The following is a 23,757-nucleotide window of genomic DNA, read 5'->3' as shown; positions in this document are numbered from 1 at the left end:
CACCCGAGAGAGGCACTGAGTACAGCTATTTAAAAGGAAAAAAAAAAGATGGTTTGTATTGCATGCTAATTATTGAACCAAACTACCACCACTGAATGCCAGTACCTTTTCCTTGTGCCTCTGTTTGAGTGATATGAGTGCATTAGTGTGGTCCAGAAGTCCCACAACATTTAGGTTGCTTCTACTGACTTTGCTAACAGCTTCTCTTAACTTATGTGTGCTCTGAGGAGGTGGAAGAAGAGGAAGAAGAATCCAGTTGTGGCATTTTTTAAACTTGGAGTTCAGAAGCTACTGATACTTTGCTAGATCCGTGGAGTAACATGATGCTATTTATGTAAATGAGCACACTCTGAACTTTCTAAAAATTGCATCTATACAGTACTGAAAAGTCTGCCAGTGATCACAGACTACACTTGTCAGTAGATCATTTATTTTTTTTAGTGGCAATTAGGGATGTAAAATCCAGTTAATCCAGTTAACCGGTTGACTGCTTAAATGGGGTGGGTGGGGACTGCTCCAGCCTAGCCAGGCCATTGCTTAACCATTGACATCCCTAACGCCAATACTAATGTAAAGATCAGCACATTAAATTTAGTCAAAAGGATCTGCTGTGTCATTTCCGGGAACAAATTCTGTAGTTGAGGTGTAACTGTAGATGCATTAAAAGCTTGTAGAGGCGTGAACTTTAAGACTTTTTCCAGCATTCATCCACTGTACATGGAAAATTTAAAAACCAGAAATATGAGCATTTTTGTACGGATAAACTAACCTATCCATATTAGTACATCCTGCTGTATTTTTATAGAGCTAGGCCAAACCTGTAACTTTTGATCCAACCCCTTCTGAACTCTAGTTCATATTGCCATGGGTTGGGCTATAGCTCCTAGATACAGGGAAGTGTAACTACCACCTTCCATTTAGAGCAGCTGAAAGAAGCTATTAAGCTCCTTTAAGTAATCAGGTAGCTGAAACAGTAGAGGCCTCCAATACCAAACACAGGCATATCCGGCAACCTAAAACAGAGGCATGTGCAAGGCACAGATAGGTTTTACTCTCTATTGTTTTGTAAAGGTGGTATTCTGTGGGAGGAATGATACAGGTTGAACCTCTCTAGTCTGGCACTTTCTGGTACGGCAACATCCCTGGTCCAGCTTTTCTGTTAGCCCTAGTGTGTAAATGCGTCTGCTGAAAATTTCAGCAGATTCACGTTTATACAGATAAACACATTTTAACATCCTTAGAATAAAATGAAACTTGGATCGATTCACCTAGTTTTGCTATTGCTTTTACACAACCAAAACCTGTGATCTTGAAAAAAAACACACAAACATGGCTCCAGAACACAAAGCCTAGAAGATGTTTTATTACCCCCTTCTTCATTTATGACCACAGAGTTAATCTATTTAGGATGTAATGATTGTAGGATAAATATGGATTTTGTTTAAATTTGGTCTAAAATATTAGTGGAAGAGTTATATTCTGGCCTACTTTCAATTTTAAAAAAAGTAATTGGGAATATTCTTGTGGACTGACTAAGGGTAATTATGAATAAGATTTTAATATTATAAGAAATCTTAATCTAATTAGAGTTCTATATTTTTTAAGATAGTAATTTATGGTAGGAGTACGGTTTTCCAGTGCTTTGGATGAATCATCTGCTGACTTTCCATTGGTGAACAATAGTGGTTTTAACCATGAGAATTTTTACTTTCTAGAACTTTTTTTTGCACTTTATGGCTCCTTTCATCCAAAGATTGCAAAGTGCTTTAGAAACATTAATTATGCCACTCAGCACTGCTATGAGGTAAATACTTTTACCTATTATTTACAGATGGACACCCTGGGACACATAGAGATTAAATGACCTAGGTTTTGCAGGTAAGAAGAGTGGAGATTAGAGTAGAATACTGGAACCTGGAATCTTGGTCCCCAGTCTTAACTATACTCTTTCACTTCCTAGAATAATATGCAGAGTTTTGAAGTATTAATCCTTGCAGAGAAATGTTTGTTTTCAGATATTTTGAGCTAATTAAACATAACTTGGTCAAATAATAAAAAGGACATTCCAGAAAATTTCATTCTGTTTAAAAAAATCTGTTATTTTCTTGTGTTTTTTTTTCTTTTAAGTTTTGCATACGTGAGTTTTCAGACAGGCAGTAAATTACAAGTTTGAAGTGATGTGGAGTTTGCTACACTGCTTTAAAAAAAGTCAAAATGTTGTTAAGTCATGGCAGATTAGGTAACCTTGGGACTCTCTCTTTCAACAGATGTTGAGGATTTTAAAAAGCCAGAATGTAAACAATTTATAACATCTGCATCTCTAGGCGTGACAGAATTCTGACCACAGTCACACCACAGTATTGACCAAAGCAAGCACTATTTAATTAGAACATTTGAACATGCAAGTAATAAGCAAGTTTATTTGTGTTAAATTATGCCTGTGCATTGTAGGAGTTCTTTAGTGAATGCATTCAACCATGTGTACCAAGTGTCCTCTTGAGTTCTAGGTCTTTACACTGAAATCTCATGATTTTGGCCAGTGTATCCTTTGCAAGTGGTGTTATTTGTTACTATGTACATGGTGAAATTTTACTCTGAGACTGCCTGCATAATACTGCTTAATCCAGCGTCTCTTCTGAATTGTAACTCAGATCATCATTTGTCCCCAAATGTGGTGTTTAAAAAAAACCCAACTTCCTTAATTGTAATATATTAATAGGCAATATTTAATTATAATGAGGGGTCTTCTGTTCTAATTCTAATACACAAGGTTATTATACATGTCTTCATATTTTAATTCAGTACAGTTCAATGATTTACTTTAACTAGAGTGCACATTAGCAGCACATATTGAAATTATTCCTGGGAGCTAAAGAAAAAGCCAGAGGCCTAGATGTGATCTTCTTAGCATGTTTTATGGGGAAATGTATGGTGGGTCTTAATGGGTATAATATAGGAGATAGAAGTGAGCAGTAAAGACATGCTATGTTAATTTTCAGAGTATTAACTGGAAAATATCTCTTCACTTACTAATGAGATTTGTGTATTGATTCAAATGCTTCTGTAATTCAAAATGCAAATTGGTCTCTCTAAGGACAAAATAGAGAGAGGACTGGGAGAGGTTTTTTTTTTTTTTTAAAGGTCACCTCCAAAGCTGCTAATAAAGGGTGATTTGACCCAGAGTTTTTTGTGTATAGAGTCTTAAAAGAAAGCACGTTTGGCCACTGAACGATTGTGTTCAAGTTTTCATTTATCAAAGAGGAAGAGGGAGCAAATGTGTTGGGAGTAGGAAATATGTACCAGGTGAACAGTTTTAGGGAAACACATGTTGCCTTAAGGTTCCTCAGGTAGGCTTTCCTTTTTGAGACCAGCATGAGTGTCTAAGTTCTGTCTTACTTGCTGTCCACTGGCATCTTTATGGAATGGATTTTTAGCTCTTTATTAGCTAATGGTCCCTCTCTATATGCTGACAAGACTTTCAGTAATGTTTATTTAAATTCTGATTCTATAATGCTAATCTAGGGAGTCTTTCCACAGCAGACAAATATTAAGATAATGGCCAAGGTTATGGGCTGCCAACACTCTAGTATTAGAACAAAGCCACCAGACAACCCCAGTAACAGTCTTGAATCAAACCCATTTTTAGCTGTCCCCTGATCCACTTGAACAGCTTGCAAATGAGGTGCATTTTGCAGCATACCTAAAAATATACAGTCTGTAGTGGACCAAGGAGGGAAGTGACTTCCAAAGATGTGAGGGTCTTTCCTGGGGAATGCTTTGCCATGAGCCCTCTTCCATTTAAAGTGATTGGGGTTCCAATTTGAGCACCTCCACTGATCAGTACTATAACAACGTTCTATGGAAGGAGACTATTTCTCAGGTGACTGGGTTCCAAGATGTTGTTCTCTCCTGATACACTTTGTGGCAACCAGTGCAGTTTCTGGGGCACTGATGTGATGTGTTCCCTGAGGGTACATCTAGATTACATTCATCTGTCGAAAGAAAATATGCAAATTCAGAGATAATTTGCATATCTTCTTCCAATCGCATTATTGGAAGATTGGATTGGAAAGCGAAAGCAGTTTAAACAGGTTTTTTTTAAAGACCCCCCCCATTTCGAAAAAACCCTTCTTCCTTAAAAAATGAGGTATACAGGGTTCTTTGGAAAAAGGAGTGTTCACCTGGCCAGTCAGCTGTGGTGGCCAGTCAGGTTTTCCCCCACTGAACCACAAAGAAGGAACTAGAGCAGCCTCATTTTGGGCCAGGATTAGAATGTCTGGGACTTGGATCCGTATAATATGGTGTGGATGCTCAGGTTGGGATTCGGGGTCCAACAATTCCGAACCTAGGTTTACAAGAGTGTGGATGTGCAAGCCCTATGTTAACAAACCTACAATCTGATAACTCAAGTTCTATTAACCCTGAAGTTTCACTGCAGTGTAGACATACCCTTAGAGGCTAGGATTACAGGATGCAATCACAGATTTACCGAGACCATTGCAGTCACCTTGAAACTCTGTTAATCAGTAAACCCTGTTTCATTTTTAAATCCAGAGGAACATTCTCTCTTTAGTTTGTTGTATAATAGTCAGTTTCACAAGCTGTTATTGCATAGATTTCCCCAAACTTCCCTTTATTCCCTATTGTTTATTTGTCTTTGAACACAGAAAATAAATAAGGAAGTGTTATTTATCCTTCTTGTAACACAAGAACTAGGGGTCACCAAGTGAAATTAATAGGCAGCAGGTTTAAAGCAAACAAAGGAAGTGTTTCTTCACATAGTGCCCAATCAACTTGTGGAACTCCTTGCCCGAGGATGTTATGAAGACCAAGACTAAAACAGGGTTCAAAAAAAGATCTAAATAAATTCATGGAGGTTAGGTCCATCAGTGGCAATTAGCCAGGATGGGCAGGAATAGTGTCCTGAAACTCTGTTTATCAGAAGCTGGGAATGGGCAACAGGGGATGACTCACTTGATAATTACCTGTTCTATTCATTCCCTCTGAGGCATCTGGTATTGGCCACTGTTGGAAGACAGGATACTGGGCTAGATGGACCTTTGGTCTAACCCAGTATGGCTGTTCATAATTCCCCTCAGATGGGAAGTTCATAAGAGGTTTTCAGTCTGTATCAATTTTCAGAATAGTCTGTATTGTCCCACATTTTCTCTCAGCCCCATAATGTTCTAGCTGCCTTAGGTTTGGTCAGTTATTCTGTTTGCTGCTTTACAGAAGTACTTGTCTTTTATGGATCTAGAAGCTATTTCTTTGTGCATTCTGATCACTCCTCAAGATCAAAGTTGTTATGTGTATTGCTCAGTTACCCAGTTATGGATTGGAACTTCATTGTGCTAAGCTTTGTAAACATTCCAAATCCAAAAAGGAGGGTCCCTGTCCCAAAAGAGCTCACAATCAAAGCTCTGTATATAAATTGTCTAAATATATATTGTCTGTATATTTTGAGAGTCAACAAATGGATACAACAATCAGATGAAAGGTACAAGTAACAGTGAGGCTATTATGATCAGCCTAAGCAGTAATCACCACATACCAGCCATCTACATCTTCAGCATTGCTACATCTTCCTCAGTTGGCAGTTGTATCTCCATTTCTGTGCTATGGAATGTCTTGCAACTCAAGAGATCTTAGAACACTCTTCTCAATTGTACTGTAGCCTCATGCCACAAGAAACTGAACAGTCCCTTACTTCATAGACTGACTTGTCAGGACAGTCCTTTCCGGAAGACGCACACAGCTAAATCTATGTTAGACCCTGCCCCAGAACTCTGTTTACCTTGAGACCAGTTTTTCACACTTCGTATGACTTTCTTCGACAATGAAAGTGATGACAACCATTCAGAAATTTCAAATTGCGCAGCTCTGCTTGCTTCATCAGAAAATGTAGCTATGCAGCTGTTTTCTATTCTGTTTTGAGGTGGTCCCCTCTGGGATCACTTCCATCCCACGACCCTACAGATTTTTACTACTTTGAGCTAGAATCAGCTAGAATACCTCTTTCTGACCCTCTGTGGACTATTCTAACAAAAGATTTTGAGTTGGTCTGATATGGAATAGAATTTTTCAGAGGAAATAATCCTGCTTAGAGTCAAAGAACCATATAATCATTCTAGAGGTAGGAAACACAAGGTAATTTCTCTTAGTTGTATAGAACTTTTCTTAGGTAACCTTTGGTTAGTCCAGACATTTACTCAGTTTCAGGCTATTTAAACTACTACTGGAGACCAGTAGTTCCCATTCCACTTCAGATGTTCTTCTGGGCAGTGAAAAACCTCACTGCTTGAAAAGCTACCCATTTCACAATAAAATACATTTTAGACTAAGATGGAGTGAGTAGAAACATTGTTCCCCTGGAAAATGTACTCTTGTCCCCACAATGTTTTTGTCACTAATGAACAGTTTAGGTATCCCAAACATGTCTCCTCTTGTTCTGTGAATGCTCCAGATTTCATTTTTCTAGCTTGCCGCCTTGATCTCTGAGTCTGAGGGTCTTTTTATTCTAGTTTCAGAAGCTGAAACTAGGAATTACAGAAACTTTCCAGAGAGAGAATTTTAACTCTGAGAATGAGGAGGGATGACCACAAGTTTCTGTGTAGTTCTTACACAAGCTTGTATAGATATTTAGTGAGCTCACAGCAGTTGCAGCTTGTGGAAAAACCTCCCTTCTCTTCTTGGGAAGTCATGTTACCATGTTGTATATAGAGGTTGTTACAACCTGTCCTAGTACCCTTCTCTATAGATGCTGATCTGTTCCAGTTGGACCCATTCAGGGAGTCCCATGTGCTTCCAAGTCAACTGAGTATGAGTAGAATCTAGTCACTGTTTTTAATTCTGGGTCTATAGGCCATGTCCCTGTGCTAGAATTGCTTGTCTGATCCCCTTCCTCGGAACTTGGGACTTTGCAATCCAGCAATCCTAGACTCTGAAACCACTGCCAGTCTTTCCCAAACTTCTGGAACACTTTCATATACTCCCCTAGATTTCTGTTGAGACTGTGGACTTTCTGGGTTTCTAATTTAGCTCCTCTGGGGACATCATATCAAGTAAGCAAGGACCTCGGGTTTAGCAAAGGAATTCTTGACCACAGAAACTTTACCTTTGGAAAGCACTTGAGAATTACAGATCCTTGAAAAATAATAATGTTACAGGTTTTCCCCTAAACATGTCTGATCTCGCCCCTTCTATGAGTCTGAGGTTTGTCAGCAATTCCGGCTGGATAGAGTCCCTCCCACCCCTGTCTCTCTCTACAAATGGTGATGGGCAGCTCCTCTCTTAGATCAAAACCTCCTCTTATACTATATCATTCATAGTTTCACCCAAATTGTTCCATCAGTAGGGTAAATAACAGGGTTTATATTGTGTCCCTCCCATGTTTCCCACTCCCTTGAAGAAGGTCAGCGGTTTGGCTTCCCAATCTGACGGTCTTGGAGATCTCACAGAAGTAGAAGGCTGTTTCCATGCAGGTCCTGTGCATGCCCATGTGTTGCTCTCTCCAGCAATATACCCTTGTAGATTGCTTGCATGATTGTGGTGAGTTTTGGTGGAGTGGGTTGCTGCACATCCCTTTGGCCCTGGCCCTTTCTACATGTGGCTCTCTGAACTCATGGAAGAATCTCAGCAGTGACTACAGGATAGGATGCTGGGTAGCGACTACTGCTGCAGATGTAGCTGACTGCCATCTGCTTGCATGTAGAGGAGGACAAATCCATGTGCCGATCCAGATGCAACTCTACAGGGCCCTATAATGGCTTAAAGTTCTTTATCATTTTTTTGTTATGGTACATGTAGCCACTGAGAAATTAGAGTCCTTGCACGTTGTTGTCCTGCCTTCTGAAATGACTGTCCTGTTGCCCTTTTGCTGATGCCACACACCCGTGTCTTCCTAAGAGTCAAATCTTGCTCAAACGCCAAGAGAAAAGAACTTGAAAGAATACTAGAGAATAAAATAAAAATGAGATACTGAAATGAATATGAACGGATGCATCTCAAAGTCTAAGAATGCACACAATTGTAGAAATGTTTTGTATGGTATTCAGTTTTCATAATAAGAATGTACGAAGCTGGTAACACACTGATTTTATGTCAAGTATTTTTGTATTGTAGGGCCAGAGAGGGATGGTAGATGTCTACCTGGTGATAATGTGTATGTGGGAAAGGAAAAATTTAAAATAATAATAATGAATAACAGGAGAATTTGGTCTGACCTCACTTTAACTGCTTTTCAAGTGTCTGCTATCTGACTGTTTGGAGACTGAAAAGCCTGTGTAGAAGCTCTTAATGGTTATGAAAAGATCTGTCCACTAGATGTCATTCACGTAATCTAGTAATGTTGCAGCATATATTTCTTAGCTGCTGTTTAGGATGAATGATGCAAATTATCAGAATTATAAGGTATTTTTTCATGTAGTATCTATGGGATTTTTCAAAGTAACATCCTGTTAGTCACAGTGTGTAGTTTTCTTTTGTCTAATAAACTTTTTTCTTATGTTTTTGCTTGTAAGCTATCCAGTTGTTTGAGCTCTCTGGTTATATAACTGCAACCAACTGGACTCTGTATATTCTCTAATTCTGCTGTTGGGAAGCTGAATTTAGAAATATAGACAATGCATATTGATCTGCATAAGGACTATGAAGCACTGAATGAAGGGCAAATTACCTTGTAATAAGTATCTACCCACCAGAAATATGTTCTTTTCTAAACTCATCATACTTCTTAAGGGTGGGGTTTTTGAAAATAAAGTGGCCTGTATATTCTTATGTAACTGCATCCATGCGAGGTGCTTGTGTGTGTGATGTACAAAGGTATTAAGCAGTTTGAGTTGCAACTGGAGAAAAAGTTCTAATCCATCATACCCCAAGGGCTAGAAATCCTCAACTTGTATATATTTTCGTAGTTCATTGGGTCAGTGGAGCTATGACATTCTAGCTGAGGACATGACCCATGTTAGTCTAGAGGTCTAGATGGAGTTTTAAAAACCCTTGCAACCATGACAGTTGGCAGAAGAGGGGGCAGCTGAGGGTCAGTCCCAACCAACCAACAACATTGTCAAGGTAAACTGTATCTAAGCTTAGTGGTGGATGGCATTTCTATCTGGTTAGCTAACTTGATTTTCTTTAAAAAAAAAATCTCTTTTCCTAGTCAAGACATTGCCAGTGCACCATAAGGTATTGGAGTATTGCAAGATCTGAGAATGGACAACACATTTCCTCAGGAAAGGGAGGCAGCCTTATTTTTAAAAATTAAAAATTCTTTAAAATATTTAATCTGTAGTTGTTTGAGAATTAAATAGGGTTACCAGATGGTTTCAACAAAAATACCGGACACACTTGACATTACATCACAATCTACATTACATCTTACTTAGAAAATACTGGACATTTATATTTTCTCAATTTGTTTCCTGAACAGAAAGCTCAAATACTGTACTGTCCGGTTCAAAACCAGACACCTAGCAACCCTAGAATTAACTCCTAGCGTAATTAGTGTTTTCACATGCCCAGATTACACAGATATGCAACATATTGAGGCACTGATGTCTAGTACGCTAATACCTGATTGGTGTTTGGCAAGTGACATCACTGCTCAGTGCCTCAGTTTTCCACATCTGTAAAATAGGGATAATGATATAGACCTCCTTTGTAAAGAGCTTTGAGTGAAAAGCACTAGATGAAGCAAGGTTTTATCGCTATACAACCATAGTAGTCTTACTCTATCCCAGATATATTCACATTAGAGTGGGATCATTAAGGACTCATGCAGGTGAGCTACAAAGGGGAAAGAAATTATTTATGCCTCTTCTGTTTCTTTAAACTATATAAAGAAGGCTTGAAAGATTTTTGGCACCATAAATATTATTTTTTTTCTGCTTTTTTAAAAAAAATTAAAAATCCAGGCTCTGTCGTCCTTGGAAGACTTTATGGTGAAATTCTGGCTTAAAAACTGTAAAATTATGACACTTCAAGAGTGCAGAAACTGAACACAAAGGCCATGAGAGAGGGAAAGGTTTTTTTTAGTCAAATTAGAAAACTCTTTTTATTTATAACAAATTGATTCCAGACCATTTTGCATATTTGGAATGGTTTTTGTTAAATAACTCTGTCTTGAATGAATATGTGAGACTTACACATCTCTTAAGACACCAAAGAGGTCCTCTAGCAAAATTATGGAAGAGCAGGCTTGATATTCATTGTATTTATAATCTTAAAAATCAACCTGGATAACATCCCTCCCCCCCCCAATTTAAGTTCATTTTAAAAAGCAGACCTTTTAAATATATCATAAAACAGCAACATGGGCAAAATAGAATCTTCTTTAATAGAATCTTTGTTGTATTAGTTCTATAATGAATTATTAAATATGACTTTACATTGTAGTAATCCACTGTGATGTATATTAACCACAGTATGAACAAACGCATTGTTATAATGTTAGGTAGAGCAGCATCTGTTAAGTTATAATGCATTTTCAAAAGTTTCAACAAGATAAGAAATAGAAATTCTTCTTTGAGTGATTGCTTACATTAATTCCAGTTAGGTGTGTGTATGCCATCTGCGGAGTTGTTGGAAAGTTTTTCCCTTAGCGGCTCCCATCGTGTTGGTTGTGGAGCCCCCTGGAGTTACACCTTTGTGCCTCTGGATATAGGTCCCTGCTAACCCAGTGCCGCCTCAGTTCTTTCAAACCGCTTTCACTCAGCTCATAGTCAACCTGTGTAACTCCCTGCCAGAGGATGTGGTGAAGACTAGGACTTTAATAGGGTTCAAAAAAAAAGCTAGATAGATTCGTGGAGGTTAGATCCATCAATGGCTATTAGCCAGGATGGGCAGGAATGGTGTCCCTAACCTCTGTTTGTCAGGAAATGGGTGACAGGAGAGGGATCATGTGAGGATTACCTGTTGTGTCCCTGCCTTCTGGGACTTCTGGCATTGGCCACTATTTGCAGACAGGATACTGGGCTAGATGGACCTTTGATCTGACCCAGTATGGCCGTTCTTATGATAGTCATGGGAACTGCAGTCATCTTCCTAGCAAGTGCTTCCGTTAGTGTACATACTGATAGTTGCACTTTAATTCTTAGTTAGTGGTAATAATGTATATAGTGTTAAGGTTTGGGAGTAGGATTTTCCCCAATCCCTAACCCTCCCCGCTTGGGTTCCAGGACTTGCAGTGAGTCTAAGGCTTCAAATCCTGTAGATTCTGCAGCAAATCTCTGCCAGTAATCTCTGTCTAACTCGTCTGGGAGAGGTGCACCAAATTAGGGATGTTAGCATATAGCCCAGCATATAGCTTTATCAGTTAATCTAAACACTTTCGTGCACCCCCCTTGATGCCTCTGTATCAGCAAGCGGAGGGGGCGGGGGAAGGTGGGAGCCAGTGCCTCACGAGCATTGGATCTCACAGAGCTGCCTGACACATAGGCAGCAGGAAGGAGGGTAAGGAGAGCAGGCGAGAGCTGGTACACCGGGGAAGCCAGCTTTCAAGTCATTCCCCACGCATATCAGCTCCTGTGGAGCCGCCTGCCTCTCCGCTCTTTTGCCTCTCTATCAGAGGCAGCAGGGCTGGGGGGAAGGAGGGAGGAGGAGGAGGAGGGGGAGGAGGGATCAGGAGTTGGTATGTACAAGGAGATGGGTTTTTAAGCTGACTCCCTCTGTGTTCTTCCCCCCGCCTTACTGCCTCTCTCAAAGGCAGCAGGGGCGGGCGGCAGGCTCCGTGGAGCCGCCTGCCAGCCCCCCACTGCTGTGGGAGCTTCCCCCCGCCCATGGACAGGGGCAGCAGGCAGGAAACGGGTCTGCCTGGGGATCTGATTTTTAAATGGAGGCAGGAACGCAAGGTGGCAGGGGCCTCCCCTAGTGTGGGGCCAGGAGCCTGGGGAGCACTGACTGCCAGCCCCACACCTGGGGAATATTTTAGTAACTGTGTAACCACTAAAAACTGTTGCAATGGCATGATTACTAAAATACACAGTATATAACATCCCTACACTAAACAGGCAGGTGCAAACATCTGTAGAGCTTTCCACCCCAGAACAAAAGAAGAGTGAGACTTTAGAATGAAGCAATTTCCAATGGAATCTACTCCTCACCCCCAGCTTGCTACGGACCATCAGGGTCTGGTGTGAGCACATCAGCATGGAGTGCCCCAGCCTCTGTACATAACATGGTGCCAAAGAAGGACTCTAGTCTGAGACCCTCAACATCAGCACTTCCTGGCACTGCTCTCATTTACTGGTGCTATACAAGCAGCATAGGAAGATTGACAGAGTGCTTCCTGGTGCCGGAAGCAGCAGGACTGGCAGACAAGTGCGTCCCTTGAAGAACTTTCAGTGCTCAAACATCAGGAGTCAGCACTGCTGACTTCGGTTCCCCTAAGGGGACTGTGAAGTCTGGTGCCAAGTGACTCCCCAGAGCAGCGCCTAGTGGAGGAGCTGGAACTGCCCTTTACCCTGGATGCTTTTGAATGCTGCCAGGGATCATATTGCGATGATGAACCCATGGCAATCAGAGATAAAACCTCTAGTGCTGCATCATGCAGCACCATCTATAGGAAAGTTGACCATCATGAGAAAATAAACATTAACCTTCTGGCACAGTTCGCCCTGGCACCATTCCTAATCACTGTTGCCAAGACACTGATCTCGGGCACTGGGTTCTAGGCATGGCTTCCCATCTCCACCAGGCCAAAGCTCCCTTTCCCTGCCACTGACTTACTATCACCAAGGGTGGAGCGGCACCAGTCCCCAGCTGTGAGGGTAGAGTGGCATGTTCCCCTCCATCATCAGTTTGTCACGTGTCCCCAGTGCAATGTCCTTCAGTGCCATCATGGTCGAGATTGGTCTTGTCTGATTCTGATGGGGACTCCTCCTATTCCCACTGCAGTAGGAATAGATTGGACTGATGACCGAGGGAGGTGTTAATTACTAGCATGGCATCCTCAGTGGCCCTTTTGGACCTCCCTGACTTATAATCAGGCCCAGGACTCCATCTCCAGGGGATACTACTTGGTGGCCTCTTAGGCCCAAACACCTCAGCAATCCAAACATTGGCCTACACCTCAGTGATGCAAGACAATGTCAGCACAAGCCCCACTTCCTGTCTAGGTCACTGCAGAGACGACTCGGGTGCAAGACTTGCTGCAGGGGCAGGCTACTGCCACCACAACAATGGTCACTTTAGAGGCCCCTGGCACTAGCCAGGAGGAGATCAGAGCTGAAGGATCAGGTGAGCTCTGTGCTGCCTTTCCACCTCATCTTTGTCTCTGGATGGAGCTGTGGCAGGGACTTCTACTGCAGGGCCTCACCCCAATTGATCATAGGGTCCACCAGGACCTTCTTTGGAGGATTGACCATAACATTGCTTTGCAGGTAGAAAATGTTGTTGAACCTGAGGATGTTGTTGAACCTGAGGATCTGGTGGTCCTGGGCCTGCCAATCCTTCGACAGGCTCAAAGCAGACCTTTTGAAGGTGTACCCAAAACCCAAGAACCTGTCTCAATACTGGATCCTTCCCTATACTTTTTGTACCATCCATCCCATTTCTTCTGTGCTTGATCCCAAATAACATCAGGCCACTGTTTCTCACATGATAGAAGTGGGATGATTTCTCCAGTTCTGCTCCCACCTCTCCCTTCCTCCTTTCTTCCCTATCCCTCTTCAGGGCCTCTCCTCATCAGCAACTCCTTATCCAGGAGGTGCGGGCTCTCCTTGCCTTAGGAGTGGAGGAGGAGGTTTCCTGAGGAGTCCAGGGGCAAGAGATTCTGTGCCTATTTTCTAATCCAGAAGTCTCAGACCCATTCTAGATCTGTAAGGATTTAACAAGCTTGTGGTAAAGTTTAATTTCCGCATTGTCTCCCTCTGTACAATTATCCCTTCTTTGAATTGAGGAGACTAGTGCACCAACCTCAACATGAAAGACGTGTACTTTTATATAGCTATTTGGCCGGCACACAGATGATTCCTACTGAAACAAAAAACAGGACTATGTAGCACTTTAAAGACTAACAAGATGGTTTATTAGGTGAGGAGCTTTCGTGGGCCAGACCCACTTCCTCAGATCAAATAGTGGAAGAAAATTGGCGTGACCATATACACCAATGGATACAATCAAAAAAATGAACACATGAAAAGGACAAATCAAATTTCAGAATAGAAGAGGGATGGGTGGTGGGAGGTAAATGTCTGTGAGCTAATATTAGAGGTGATAATTGGGGAAGCTATCTTTGTAATGGGTAAGATAATTAATGTCTTTAAGACCTAGGCGTAAAGTGTCAAATTTAAGCATGAATGATAGTTCAGAGGATTCTTTCAAGTCTGGTGTTAAAATGTCTTTGAAACAGAATGCAGGTAATCAAGTTGTTGAGACAATGCCCTTTCTGGTTGAAATGGAGAGAAACTGTTTTTTCTTTGTGATCCTGTCTAATATCTGTTTTGTGGGCATTGATTCTTTGGCGAAGTGTCTGAGACGTTTATCCAATGTACATAGCAGACGGACACTTTCGGCACATGATAGCATAAATAATATTTCTGCATGAGCAGGAACATGTATTCTTGATCTTATAACTCACTTGGTTAGGTCCAATAATGGTATCAGCAGAGTGAATATTTGGACAAAGCTGGCAATGGGGTTTGTTGCAAGGGAAAGTTCCAGGGTTGGTATTAGTGTGGTATGTCCTGTGGTTGTTGGTAAGAATCATCTTGAGGTTAGGTGGTTGTCTATAGGGGTATGTCTACACTACAAAGTTAATTCGAACTAACGGACGTTAGTTTGAATTAACTTTGATAGGCGCTACACTAGCACTCCGCTAGTTCGAACTTAATTTGAACTAGTGGAGCGCTTAGTTCGAACTAGGTAAACCTCATTCCACGAGGACTAAGCCTAGTTCGAACTTACTAGTTCGAATTAAGAGGTGTGTAGCCCCTTAATTCGAACTAATAAGAGGCTAGCCCTCCCCAGCTTTCCCTGGTGGCCACTCTGGCCAACACCAGGGAAACTCTATTGCCCCCCTCCCGGCCCCGGACCCCTTAAAGGGCCACGGGCTGGCTACGGTGCCCGTGCCAGGTGCAAGCCTGTCAGCACCCAGCCAGCAGACCCTGCACCTGGCACGGCTCGAGCCAGCCATACGATGCCCCCCAGTCCTCCCTCTCTTCCCGGGACCAGGCTGGCGGCTCCCGGGAGCTTGCCCAGGACCGCAAGAGGCGGGCACCTGCCTGGTCCAGTGCAGACATCGTGGACCTCGTCCACGACCGCCGCACTAGGCACAGGAAAGCGGCAGTCTAGGGCAGGAGAGCTGCCAGTCTGGCCACCCAGGAGCAGGTTTGCATGAAAATCAAGGTGGTCCACTGAGACCCCCGACCCTGAGCCCTGAGCTTAGAATGGCCGTACTGGGTCAGACCAAAGGTCCATCTAGCCCAGTAGCCTGTCTGCCGACAGCGGCCAACCCTAGGGACCCTGGAGGGGATGGACCAAAGACAGTGACCAAGCCATTTGTCTTGTGCCATCCCTCTCCAGCCTTCCACAAACTTCGGGCAGGGACACCACTCCTACCCCCTGGCTAATACTACTCCATGGACCCAAACTCCATGAATTGATCTCACCTCTCTTTAAACTCTGTTCTAGTTCTAGCCTTCACAGTCTCCTGCAGCAAGGAGTTCTACAGGTTGACTATTTGCTTTGTGAAGAAGAACTTTCTGTTATTAGTTTGAAGCCTGCTACCCATTCCTTCCCTTTGGTGTCCTCTAGTCCTTCTATTATGGGAACGTTTCTGTATGCACCCTCTCCACCCCACTCGTGCTTTTATAGACCTCTATCATGTCCCCCCTCCATCTCCTCTTCTCTAAGCTGAAAAGTCCCAGTCTCTTTAGCCTCTCTTCATATGGGACCTGTTCCAAACCCCTCATCATTGTAGTTGCCCTCCCCTCTCCCACCCTCTCTCTTCCCCTCTCCCACCTCCTTTTCCCAGTCTCCCCCAGTATCCCCCAGTTTTGTTCAATAAAGAGAGATTCTATTTTTGAACACACATGTCCTTTATTTTGTACATCAGGAAGGGGGGCTAGGCAGGGGTAAGTGGAAGGAGGTGAGGGAGGAATGGAGTACGAGCCCCCGATGGGGAGGACTGGGCTGGCTCTGCAGGCTCCTCGGGGTGGAACCTCTCCTGCAGCCCCCCAATTGTCCCCTCTCCCCAGATGGCAGCCTGCAGCAAGTGCAGCCGGGCTGATGGCTGAGTGCTGTGATGTTCCGAGTGTGGGCACTCAGGGCACTCCAAGCCAGGACTGCTCTGCAAGCGGGGCACCCCTGAGAACTGTCTGTCCGGGGTGGGGGTCGGGTCCCTTTAAGCATAGCCCTCGGCTAGCCTGAGACAGCAGCTCCATGCTCTTAAGTCCTACTCTGATGCCCTGCCGGCACTGCTTCCGGCCATCCTTAACCTCTGTTCAGGGTCCACTCAATGTGGACATGCTAGTTCGAATTAGCAAAACGCTAATTTGCACTAGTTTTTAGGTCTAGCTGTGCTAATTCGAATTAGCTTAGTTCGAATTAACTAATTTGAACTAAGTTAGTTCGAATTAGCGCTGTAGTGTAGACATACTCTAGGAGACTATGGGTCTGTTTCCCAGAGCTTCTCGGAGTTGAGTATCCTGTTCCAGTATAGGTTGCAGTTTATTGATAATGAGTTGGACAGGTTTAAGTTGGGGGCTGTAGGTGATGACAAGTGGTGTTCTATGGTTGGTTGAGTCTGTCTTGAAGTAGATGGTTTCTAGGTATTCGTCTGACTCTTTCAATTTGTTTTTTTATTTCTCCGGGTGGGTAATTGAGGTTTATAAATGCTTGGTAGAGATCCTGAAGTTTCTGGTCTCTGTCAGTGGGATTAAGCAGATGCGGTTGTATCGAAGGGCTTGGCTATAGACGATGGATCGTATGGTGTGTTCTGGATGGGAGATGGAGGCATGTAGGTAACTGTATGAGTCGGTGGGTTTTCTGTAGAGAGTGGTGTCTAATTTTCCATTGGTGATTTGTACTGTGGTGTCCAGGAAATGGATCTCTCGTGTGGAATGGTCCAGGCTGAGATTGATGGTGGGGTGTAGGTTGTTAAAATCTCTGTGGAATGTCTCCAGTGTTTCTTGGTCAGGCATCCAGATCATAAAGATGTCATCGATATAGCGTAAGTAGAGAAGGGATAAGAGGGGGCGGGAGCTGAGGAAACGTTGTTCTGAGTCAGCCATAAAGATGTTAGCATACTGTGGGGCCATACGAGTACCCATGGCTGATCTGGAGGTATAAGTTGTTCTCAAACTGGAAATAATTGTGGGTGAGAACAAAGTTAGATAGGTCTGCTGTCAGATTGGCAGTGGTGTCCTCTGGGATAGTGTTTCTAATTGCTTGTAATCCGTCTTCATGTGGGATGTTGGTGTATAGAGTTTTTACATCCATAGTAGCAAGGATGGTGTTATCAGGGAGGTTATCGATGGTTTGTAGTTTCCTTAGGAAGTCAGTAGTATCTTGGAGATAACTGGGGGTGTTGGTTGCGTAGGGTTTGAGAAGAGAGTCTACATAGCTGGATAAACCAGTAGTGAGCGTGCCGATACCTGAGAAAATGGGACGTCCGGGTTGTCCAGGTTTATGGATTTTGGGAAGCCAATAGAACAATCCTGGTCAGGGTTCAGAAGGTGTTTCTGTGTGGATTTGTTCCCGAGTAGCTGTAGGAAGGCCTTTAAGGAGACAGTGTAGTTTCTTTTGGTATTCCGAGGTGGGATAAGAGGAGAGAGGTTTGTAAAATGTGGTGTTGGAGAGTTATGATTCCTATTGTTTGTGGTTGACCACAAACATTATCAGTCTGTGGTCCTCCCCTTCTGCCTGTAAACAGCCCCTCGAGTGTTCACCAAGTGCATGTCTGTTGGAGTAGCCTTCCTCCACAGGAGACAAGTGTAGGTATGCTTCACCTCAATCACTAACTGCTCAGGGGGAACATTAGGGAGCAGGTGAAGTGTCAAGACCACCTAGTCAGATCCACCCTTGAGAGACTGGGCCTCCTCCTTACCATGAGGAAGTCAACTTTGTCACTGACTCAAAGAATAGAGTTAATTGGGGGCAGTGCTGTACTCATTACAGGCAAGACTTTTTGCCAGAGGACCTAATTCCAAGCCATGACTGACGTTATCCAAGGCCTCAGGCTCCGGCTCCAGGACGAGGACACCTGAATCTTCTCGACCACGTAGCAGCCTGCATTTACATGATCCAGCATGCCAGACTGAGGCTCAGAGACTATTGCAATTTGCACTCCGTGATCACAGTGCCAAAACAAGTACTTGAGTCCTTCCAATGGTGGCTCGCCACTGGACAGTGTACAAGGGAGTTCCTCTCAACAGCCCCCAGCCCTTCTTATCCCTGATAATGGACATGTCATCTCTGTCATGGGGGAAACCTTCAAATGCAGGGCCTCTGTAGGCAGGGTGAGTGCTCTCTCTATCCATATCCAGTTGCTGAGGGCAGTGCAGTTTGTGTGCCTATCCTTCCTGATCTGGCTATAAGGACAGCGCATGGCAATTGATAAACGTCACTGCCATGCTTTATATCAGGGTGGAGCCTGCTCCTCTCCTCTATGCTGGGAAGCTCTCGAGCTGTAGGAGTTCTGTATAACCTAATCCATTCACCTAAAAGCATCCTATATACTCGGGAGTCCAGAATATACTGTTGGACCACCTCACCAGATTCTTCCCCAATCACAGGTGGTCCATCTGGCCAGATGTCATACACTCTATCTTCCAAAGCTATGGGTTTCCCCTGGTTGATCTATTTGCCACCCAGAGCAATAGAAAGTGCCCAGTGTTCTGTTCCTCCAGAAAACACAGCCCAGGGTCAATTATGGATGTATTCCTGGAGGATGCATATTGTGTGCCTTTTTCCTGATCTCCCTCATGCAAAAGGTCCTACTCAAGATCTTCAGGGATGGATTGGACCAATTCTGGTGGCACCAGTATGGCCTTGGGAACACTGGTACACAATTCTCCTGAAGTTGTCAGTGGATGCCTTGATCATGTGCCACTCCTCCCTGACCTGACCTCTCAGGACCATGGTCATCTTCATCACCCAGAATCTCTAGTCCCTCCATCTCACAACCTGGAAGCTACATGGCTGAGTCCCATAGAGCTTGTGTGCTTGGAACAGGAAGAGCAAGTCTTACTTGGCAGGAGGAAACCCTCCAGTAGGGCCACATATCTAGCAGTGTGGAAAAGGTTTACTTGCAGATATGACCAACATCACATATCTTCACTACAGGCACCTATATCTGTCATCCTAAAGTACCTTCTGCACCTGAAGCAGCAAGGCCTTGAAGCATCATCCATAAAAGCACATCTCACTGCTCTCTCTGCTTTTCACCCAGGAGCATCTGGATGCTCTGTGTTTGCCAACTCTATGGTTGGCCAGTTCCTCAAGTATCTGGAATAACTACATCCTCCGATTAGACAACCTGTTCCTCCTTGGTACCTTAACTTTGTCCTCTCCAGACTAAGGGGCCCTCATTTGAACTGCTGCCAACTTGCTACCTTATCTACCTGTCATGGAGGGTAGCCTTCTTGGTTACCATTACATTAGCAAAGAGAGTGTCTGAGCTAAAGGCCCTTACTTCTGACCCACCTTATACATCTTCCACAAGGCTAAGTGCAACTCAGACCTCACCTGACCTTTCTTCCTAAGGTATTTCTCATTCCCATACTAGTAAAGATGTATTTCTGCCTGTTTTCTATCTTAAGATTCATGCAAATAGCCGCAAATCAGAGGCTGCACTTTGGATGTCCAGTGAGCACTATCTTTCTACATTGTGCTATCCAGGAAGTTGAACTAGCTGTTTGTGGTGGCAACAGAGCAGATGAAAAGACTCCCGTTCTCATCTCAAAGAATATCTTCCTGGATCACGACTTGCACCTAGATGTGCTACGAGCTGTCCAAGATCCCAGACTCCACACGCTTCACAAGGGCACATTAGTGGCATTCCTAGCCCAGGTCCCAGTACAAGAAATCTGTAGAGTAGGAATTTGGTCCTCAGTGCATACATTCACCTCTCATTAGCCAGCATCCCAGGGCTGATGCAGTATTTGGCAGAGTGGTTCTCCAGTCAGTGATTCCGTAACTCTGACCCCACCACAGAGCTGGGGCTTTGAAGTCACCTAATTGGAATCGATATGAGCAATCACTTGAAGAAGAATAAATGGTGACTCACTTTGTCATAACTGTTATGTGAGATGTGTTGCTCATATCCATTCCAATACCCACCCGCATTCCCCTCTGTTGGAGCAGTTGGCTAGAAGGAATTGAGGAGGCACCAGGCTGGGAGGGAATCTATATTCAGCACCACTCCAGGCCACTACACAGCCAACACAATGGGAGGTGTGAAGCAAAAAAAAAAAAAAAAAACCTTTCCAATGACTGTGAATGCACGCATGCACAATTTGAAATGGATAAGAGCAACATCTCTCGAAGAACTAGTTACAAGAGGGTGAGTAACCATTTTATATGATGCATGCTAAAGTCATCCTGTCTCAAAATCTTTCATACCAATACAGAGAATTCTTCTGACGTTGCCAAATTTATCCTTGGGCTATGTGGTTAAGACCGTTAGTACAGACTTCTGGCCATGAATAATAATTTTAACAGAGCAACTTTTTTTTGTTGGTAGTATATGAGTAATTAAGTTTGCTCTTTGGGATAAGGGGCTGCCTTTTAATTTTGTACCATGCCTAGCAAAATTCTGATCTAGCACCTGTAAGCTCTACTGGAAGACTAAACTTAATAATGAATTTTGTTTTTTTTCCTAAGTGTGCATCTCTCCTCTTTCTGTAATATGATATTATAGTATGTTAAAATGACAAAGATTTGTTTGGTTAATTCATATCCTTAAATGAAGTTAAAAATGGAGAAATTGGAAAGGGTACAGAGAAGAGCGACAAGAATGATTAAAGGTTTAAAGAACATGACCTATGAAGCCAGGCTTCATGAACTGGGCTTGTTTAGTTTGGAAAAAAGAAGATTAAGGGGGGACATGATAGCGGTTTTCAAATATCTAAAAGGGTGTCACAAGGAGGAAGGAGAAAATTTGTTCCTCTTGGTTTCTGAGGACAGGACAAGGAGTAATGGGCTTAAAGTGCAGCAGGAGAGGTTTAGATTGGACATTAGGAAAAGATTCCTAACTGTCAGGGTGGTCAAATATTGGAATAAATTGCCAAGGGAGGTGGTGGAATCTCCCTCTCTGGAGATATTTAAGAACAGGTTAGATAGACATCTGTCAGGGATGGTGTAGACGGAGCTTGGTCCTGCCTTGAGGGTGGGGGGCTGGACTCGATGACCTCTCGAGGTCCCTTCCAGTCCTATTATTCTATGATTCTGTGATTCTATGATTCTAAGTTGGGGGGACATGAAAATGACAATAGCTTTTCTATGTGAATCATGAAAGAATGAAGTTTATTCACTATAGGTGACCGTGTATATGAGTGAGCAAGAGAAGATTCTAGTCAGGAAACCTCATGTACATTCTGCAATGATTAGAGTTTTTGGAAATAGTTTCATGACTGCTATTAAGTGATGACTAGCAGTGAAACTGACAAAAATTGTCTCTTCCTGTCAAACTGGGTGAAAATTTACTGATGGAACATTTTTTCACCAGAAAATGCTGATTTGGCAAAACCTTGTACGTCTCTTGAGCACTAAGAAGGAGGGAGAGGAAGAGCTGGTTTAGTGGTTAAGGGATAGCACTAGAATTCAGTAGCTATTGGCTCAAATCCTATATCTATCACAAATTCTCTGTGTGACCTTGGGTAAATCACTTAAGTCTTTTTATATTAATTGGGGATAATGATTCTGTTCTCTTAACCTATCTTGTCTGTTTAGATTATAATGGTATTTCTTCAGGTCAGGAACTGTATTGATCGATTTGTTCAGTGCCCTGAAGTAATTATTATGGTGGTAACTCTGTGAGAGAGGTCTTGGGATACCCAGGACAATGAGTAACCTTGTTACTGCCCCTCATCAGCGTGAGGAAGTTTTGCTTGTGCTGAACTGGGTGTCAGCTCCCTGGCACCACCAGCATGTTAACCACCCAAGCAGTCTGGACTCTGCCAACCCTTACTTTGCGTTGCTGGTTACCAATAGGTATACCTCAGTCCTTCAAGTCCCTTTGAACTGTTCCCATGGAGTATCCAGTTCCTTACGCACACACACACACACACGTGTGGTAGTGAGTAAGAATATTGGAAACAAATGACTTCCAATTATTTTACAACATCATAACACACTTTTTAGGTACTAATTATCAGGTTAACTTTCTGCCTAAAGAAGTTTATTTCACGCCCCCACCCCGAGATTCCTCTGCAGTATTTCAACCAAGATTGACTGACATCCCATTTTCATGAATGTAAACACACTGTCAGTTTGCTTTAAGCAGTTGTCATTGCTTTCAACTTCTACTCTCCAGAGCTCATTGTCTGTACTCAGAGACAGGATAACTCTCCATGGCTTAAATTTACATTGTGCTGCTTACCTGTTGATTTCATATCTCTTTGTTGACATTGTATGTAAATGGGCATCCTGTGTGTTGGCTTACAGCAGAGATAGGTAAATAAATATCCCTCATTTGATAAAAAACCTGTTTGTGTTTTTTTTACTTTGTTTGGTGGCTCACACCTTCATGCAGACATTGAGAATGTACTTTCAGTATATACACCTAACACTTTATGTAGTCCCTGTATAAACATTAGCGATCGTATTACTGAGCAGTGTCACCCTGGCTTTCGTTTAAGACCTCTCAGGACATTCCTTGGTGAACCAGGATGTACACACCAGGATCAGGACATTACCAACTGGCAGGGCAGGGATGGGGGTAGGGCAGGGAGAGGCAGGGTGGGGACGGAGGCTTGTGAGAAGGGATGGAATGGGGGTGAGGCCTGAGGCAAAGTGGTTGTTGAGCACCCCCCAATTAGAGGGGAACTCAGTGCCTATGGTGGTTATTATTGTTATAATATTTGAATTGCTGTTATGCCTAGAGTCCTCGGGGGTTCAGTTAAGGGACCATTGTGCTACGTGATACACAAATGATGAAAAGACAGGACCTCCCCTAGAGAGCTCATGGATGATTTTAAAAAAGGGCCTTAGTGTAACATGAGTACTATGTAAGGATTTGAGTGTCACAGGGTTGAATTTCCCCAAGGAATGAGTAGTGACACCTGCTCTCCTAAAAAAACTGTTTCAGTTTCTAGTTTTTATAGAAAATATTCTTCGTAGTAAAAGAGGAAGGGAAAAATCTGTCTATTAATCTAATCTAATCTAATCTAATCTAAAAAACCCAGAACAGTTCCTAAAAAAAGTGTTTTTCAAACTTTTAAAGATCATTTTGAGTAAATGTCTCAGACAGGTTATGGTCAATAAACAAACAATTTATGGAAACCCAAGCCCTGCTGCCCAGGAGAAGTGGTCTTCCAGCCTGAGCCCTCTTGCTGCAGAGGCAGAGGTCCCCTGCTGAAGGGGAGAGAGCTAAAATCATAGACGTCACCAAAAGTCACAGAATTTGTGACCTCTGTGACAATTGATCTCCTTACTAAAGACATAGTGAAAGTAGGTTCAGATATTTGAAAAATAGCTACTAAACAACAATCCTGTTAGTAAATTTTGATGTGCAAGTTTTCTACTTTGGTATTGCTAACTTCAAGCATTCAAACTTCATTTGTCACGTCCCTAAAAATCACGAGATTGACTTAAAATCAA

The 23,757-nt window shown here is 43.0% G+C and overlaps 1 protein-coding gene across 3 annotated transcripts in view; it reads left to right on the top strand.

Moving 5' to 3' along the window:
- The window catches only part of SUGCT (succinyl-CoA:glutarate-CoA transferase), a 477,897-nt gene that overhangs the window by 105,209 nt on the left and 348,931 nt on the right, over nt 1-23,757 (top strand). The gene's annotated exons all lie outside the window — the stretch shown is intronic.

Source organism: Pelodiscus sinensis, chromosome 2 (genome assembly GCF_052426305.1).
Source record: "Pelodiscus sinensis isolate ZL-2025 chromosome 2, ASM5242630v1, whole genome shotgun sequence".
Classification (NCBI taxonomy): domain Eukaryota; kingdom Metazoa; phylum Chordata; order Testudines; family Trionychidae; genus Pelodiscus; species Pelodiscus sinensis.
The sequence above is the reverse complement of the archived record's forward strand: the minus strand, read 5'-3'. Positions and strand labels throughout refer to the sequence as shown.